The sequence below is a fragment of the Eptesicus fuscus genome, chromosome 8 (assembly GCF_027574615.1).
Source record: "Eptesicus fuscus isolate TK198812 chromosome 8, DD_ASM_mEF_20220401, whole genome shotgun sequence".
NCBI classification, from domain to species: Eukaryota; Metazoa; Chordata; class Mammalia; order Chiroptera; family Vespertilionidae; genus Eptesicus; species Eptesicus fuscus.
Window position 1 is genome coordinate 47,956,805 of NC_072480.1, and position 5,930 is coordinate 47,962,734.

At 43.5% G+C, this 5,930-nt stretch overlaps 1 long non-coding RNA gene across 1 annotated transcript; it reads right to left on the reverse strand.

Moving 5' to 3' along the window:
• Window positions 1-229: 229 nt before the first annotated feature.
• LOC129150019 (uncharacterized) lies at window positions 230-4,865 on the reverse strand. Its single transcript, XR_008556798.1, has 3 exons — window positions 4,809-4,865; window positions 2,704-2,906; window positions 230-288 (listed from the first exon to the last, which is right to left on the reverse strand). It is a non-coding gene; the product is annotated as an uncharacterized LOC129150019 (long non-coding RNA).
• Window positions 4,866-5,930: the final 1,065 nt, after the last annotated feature.

The following is a 5,930-nucleotide window of genomic DNA, read 5'->3' on the forward strand; positions in this document are numbered from 1 at the left end:
CAGGGCAGTGTGATCAGGCCCCCACTCACACCTGCCTTGGCCTGGTGCTGCCTGCTCACCTGCTCCACCATCCCGCCGTGGTCCCACTCTCATCGGGGCCCATCGGGGCCAGCAGTGCCTCCACTGACACCCACTGCCAGTGCTGCATCTCCAACGCCTGCCATGTTCCGCAGTGCCTCCTGGTGGTCAGTGCATAGCAAGCAGTCGAACTCCTGGTCTTCTAGTCAAACTCCCAGTCACCTAGTCAAACTCCCAGTCTCCTGGTCGAACTCTCGGTCGAACGACTGCCTGAGGGGACCATTTGCATATTAGGCTTTTATTATATAGATTTTTGTGGTTAGTTTTCCCATTCACCAGGAATGTGAGTGGCTTGATGTTGCAGTTTTTTTCATGAATGTGTATCTGCAGCACATTTAAATAGGATTAAAACAGAAACACTAGTTCATAGTAGCATTTTTCACAACAGCCAAAAGGTGGGTGAAGCCCAAGTATCCATTGATGGATGAATGGATAAACAAAGTGTGGTATATACATATAATGAAATACTAAGCAGCCTTAAGAAGGAAGGAAACAACATAAACACTGAGGACATTATGCTAAGTAAAGTAAGTCACAAGATAAAACCTGTAGGATTCTACTTATATATGAAATACTTAGAGTAGTAAAATTAATGGAGATAGGAAGTAGAATGGTGGTTGTCAGAGGCTGGGGGGAGGAAGGATGGGGAGTTGTTGCTTAACGGGTATAGAAATAGTTCTAGTTTTTCAAGATGAAAAGAATTTTATAGATTGGCTATACATCAGTGTGGATGTACTTAATGCTAACCTGTACATTTAAAGCTGGTTAAAATGGTAAATTTTATGTTATGCATATTTTTTAAAAACCATAGTTTTTAAAAAGACTAATTTTAAAAGGTTTTACTATATTCACATTTCCCCCCTCAACTTTATGACCTCATATGGTCCACTGTATAATCGTCTATCTAATCTAATAATAGACAAATATGCAAATTGACCGCACCTTCGCTACACCTAAGCCATGCCCACCAACCAAGCCACACCCACCAACCAATCAGGACGAGTATGCAAATTGCCCCAACAAAGATGGCGGCTAATTTGCATATCAAGACAGTGTCGGAAAGAAGCCAAGAGCTGCAAAGGGGAGTAAAGCTTTGAAGAAGCAAGCAAGCCAGGGGGGAGGAGAAAAGAGGAGCGAAGTCAGGGCCGTAGGCGAAGGGAAACGAAGGCGGGCTGGAGGAGAAGGCAGGGCCGGCGGCAAGGGCGGAGTGGAGGCGGGGCCGGGGCCGAAGGGAAACGCGGGCAGGCTGGAGGAGAAGGCGGGGCCGGTGACAAGGGCGGGGCGGAGGCGAGGCCGGGGGCGAAGGGAAACGCGGGTGGGCTGGAGGAGAAGGCGGGGCCGGTGGCAAGGGTGGGGCGGAGGCGAGGCCGGGGGCGAAGGGAAACGCGGGTGGGCTGGAGGAGAAGGCGAGGCGGGCGGCAAGGGCGGGGCGGAGGCGGGGCCGGGGGCGAAGGGAAACGCGGGCGGGCTGGAGGAGAAGGCGAGGCGGGTGGCAAGGGAGGAACGGAGGCGGGGTAGAGTGCAGCAGGAAATCCCATTGCAGGAATTTTCCTGCAACGGGAAAGCTAGTATATATATAAAAGCTTAACCGATCAACCATTTGACTGGTAGTTGTGACGCACACTGACCACCAGGGGGCAGATGCTCAATACACAGGCATGGAAACATGAAACAGACTGATAAATCTCAGAGGAGACAGGGGAAGGGGGAGGGCAGGAAGAGATTAACCAAAGATCTTATATGCATACTAGAGGCCTGGTGCATGGATTCGTGCACTGGTGGAGTCCCTTGGTCTGGCCTGTGGGGATAGGGCTGAAACCGGCTCTCTGACATCCCCTAAGGCAGTGATGGCGAATCTATGACACGAGTGTCAGCACTGACACGCGTAGCCATTTCTGATGACACGTGGCCGCTGAGGCGGCCGCATGCTGAGGATGAAACATTTGCGAAATAATGTTTTTTCCTCCAAGTGACACACTACCCAAGTTATGCTCAGTTTTTTGGCGAAGTTTGACACATCAAGCTCAAAAGTTTGCCCATCAGTGCCCTAAGGTGTCCTGGATTGTGAGAGTGTTCAGGCCAGGCTGAGAAACCCCACCGGTGCACGAATTCATGCACCAGGCCTCTAGTTTAACTATAATAACCTTGGTATTAGGACATCAAGAATGTAATTTGTACAATTAGAAATGTTCTCTCTCCAAATGACCCTCATTGTCATCAAGATTGTGTGAATAGAATATAGATACAGAGACAGAGAAGCATTGAACAGACTGCCAAATTTCAGTGGGAAGGCATGGGAGGGTATGTGTGGGGGGGTAAGAGATCAACTAAAGGACTTATATGCATGCATATAAGCATAACCAATGGACACAGACACTAGGGGGGTGAGGGCATGTGCTGGAGGGTGGGGGCAGCTAGGGAGAGGTCAATGGGAGAAAAAGGAGACATATGTAATACTATATGTAGTACTTTAAAAAATAAAGAATCAGAAAAACTACTAAAAAAAAAAGATTGTGTGAACAGGTCATAGAAAGGTTAGAAGAGGCTGCTGGAACTTACCCATTTGCTGAAATATATAATGTGTATATTAATTTTTTCTGATCTTAGCCATGGTAGAGTACAAACCTTATGAATTCTTTTACTATCTTCTCTTCAGTGTGTTTCATCATCAGTTTTCATTTCTGTCAGTCAAAGTCACATGGCACTTCCGGTTTTATCCCCATTTGACAAGGTTAAGCTAGTTAATGATCTGCAGTTTCTGTTCAGCTTTATTTTCCATAGATTTATCCTGATAACCATAGCATGAACTCTAGAGTGTGTGTTAAGAACTGAAAAGAAGGTAAAAGGTCTTTATTAGAGTTTTTTTATTCCCATATTCCGTAGTTTTCTGAGGGGCAAAAATGTGTCAGGGTCCTCTCTGAAAAAAATGTAGTTGGGCAAAAGAAAAATGCTTTTATCCTTACATTAAACAAAACTCAAAGTAAAATCTTACTGATGACATCTGCCTTTTATGTTCTTTCAAAGTCAATCTATCCACTTTTTAGAATATACAGTAATTAACTGTTCTGTTGCTCTTTGCTCTAACATATTCTGAGCTAATATGGAAAATTGCTATGATTAATTTGATATTTTAGGAGTATTTGTATTTGGTATCAGGTGTTAAAATGAGGAGAGATAATGCTTGATTTTACTCTTAATTACTTTGTGTTGGGTAACTGTAAATATGTTCAGTGGATATTTTTATTTAGCTCAGATAATAAGAGAAATAATTGCAAATCTCTGTACTAATAATAGCTCTTTTCCTACTGCATGGAGAATGAATGCTGTTTAAATGTCCTTTTAGAACATTGTCAATCAAATCATCTGTCCACCTCAGTTTATATATTATTTTTTCAGTATTTGGAGATATACTAACAGACCACAGAGACCTTTATTTAGCTATTTCTTTTAATAAATAGAGGAGATTATGAGTTGTTTTTATAAACTAAAGTCCAAAGCTTTCTTTTTAAAAAAAAAATATATATATTTTTATTGATTTCAGAGAGGAAAAGAGAGGGAGAGAAAGGGAGAAACATCAATGATGAGAGAGAATCATTAATTGGCTGCCTCCTGCCTGACTCCCACTGGTGATTGAGCCCACAACTTGGACATGTGCCCTGACCAGGAATTGAAACATGACCTCCTGATTCATAGATCAACGCTCAACCACTGAGCCATGCCGGTTGGGCAAGTCCAAAGCTTTCAAATGGTTTGTAAGACCTTATCTTATACTGAGTTAAGAGATTCTGAAGCAGGCGTCCTCAAACTATGGCCTGCGGGCCACATGCAGGTGTTTTTGCCATTTTGTTTTTTTACTTCAAAGTAAGATATATGCAGTGTGCATAGGAATTTGTTCATAGTTTTTTTAAAACTATAGTCCGGCCCTCCAACGGTCTGAGGGACAGTGAACTGCCCCCTGTTTAAAAAGTTTGAGGACCCCTGTAAGCAAGCAACTTTCCGGAGCTCATATTTGGCTATCGTTATTAGGATAAAGACATATCACCTGCATATCATAAGTGGTCCATTCTGGTCATGAAATAAGATGCCTACTTCTGCCAAAGTTCAGGGATGGGGTAAGGAGAGAGATATAACTGACATGGAGGAGATGGAGGGGAGGAAGTGAAAACTGTGGATGGGACTGTGAGGAAAAGTCTTTTCCTGTAAGTTCACAGATTAGGGAAGAGACTTGGGTCCAGTCCTAGGGAGGAGTCAATATGGAAATTCTTATCTGTGAGGGGAGGTGATGGTGCATCCTTGATTATTATTTTTTTCAATAATGGCAATGCCTTGTATCAAAAGGCAATCAGGTTATGGAATTTGGGTTTTGTATAAAAAATAGGGCCACCAGAAACTTGAGCCCACAGGAACATAGAGTTCATTCCAGGGGAACCAGCTGGAATTAAGAACTATGGGCTTGCCTCCAAGGTGAAATTTGGAATGAAGATTCAGATACCTGAAGCAAATGTTTTCATAGCCCATTTAAAAATGTACCAGGATGTCCAATGTCACTGATCTAGGAGCGAGGTTGCAGGTAGAAAATCATTATAGGCAGCTGAAATGGGGTTAAAAAAAGGTAAAGACTTTCATGCATATGAGGTAAAATTGAGTAAAGGTATGTGCCTGATTTTTTGTTCCCCCTAGTCCTTCTCCCATTATCTTCAGGTCATTTGACTCCTGAGGTATAACTTTACCTGAATTCCAAGGTTCTTTTTGACTTTCAGGAAGAGGTCCCTCAGACAAGGTTTCTTGACTCAGCAGTAAGTCATTCTTGCCGATTGGGCAGAAGTGATCTCTTAGTTTTGATAACTGAGCTTCACTATCTTAGCAATGTTCTAGAACCCTATTGTCCTATATTTTGAGCCCCATATTTACCTAACAATTATTCATTGAGCACCTACTATCTACCAGGTATAGGGAATAATAAAAATCTCTCCTGCCCCATGATCTCTAACCCAAGGCAGAGGTCCCACTATGCGTTGCTGGTTTCCTTAAGCTGAAATTTATTTATTGGCCTTGGCTACAAGGCTCCTTATCTCTGAGTCCCTTTTGGATGCCTTTCCATCCAGATGTTCTATTTTAGACTTCTACATTTATCTGTCTGACCATATTGCCCCCCTGGATCTGGCTCCCTGACTGACCTTCCAGCATTGGCTTTTCCCCACTCACTCCCACCCCCCACCTCAGTGAGCACACATGTTTGCAGGTCTTAGTCTCTCTGGGTCAGCCCCATCCAGCCTAATTAACATGATCCAGGAAAGAATAATTCCAAGAAGATGATAGTTTTCCAAGTGCAAGGTCGTGAGAAAATGTGTAGGCTGGAGACACATCTAGATTCAAATCTGGCTGTACCATTTGGCAAGTGACCAAAAACAAGTTACTTAAGCTTGTTGAGTCTCCGTTTCACTGTATGTGAGCTTCTAAAAATCATAACTTCCCTCTCAGGTTTTTTGAGAGGTTTAAATGAGATGATAAATCTCAAGCACCTGGCACACAGTGGGTATTCAGTGATGGTTCTCTTCCCCTTTTGACAGTTTCATTGTCTATTTTTTTCTTTGTTATTAAATTTATTGGGATAACATCCTATGTAATAAAAGCCTAATATGCAAATTGTCTCCTTGACCGGGAGTTCAACCAGGGGGCGGGGCTGGCCAGTGGTGGCAGCGGCAGCGGTGATGGCAGGCGGCTGAGGGACGAGAGGTGCCCTGGCCGGCAGCCACTAGGGACCCTACCTGTGCATGAATTTCGTGCACTGGGCCTCTAGTTGGTTAATAATATAGATTCAGATGTACAATTCTATAATACATCATCTATAT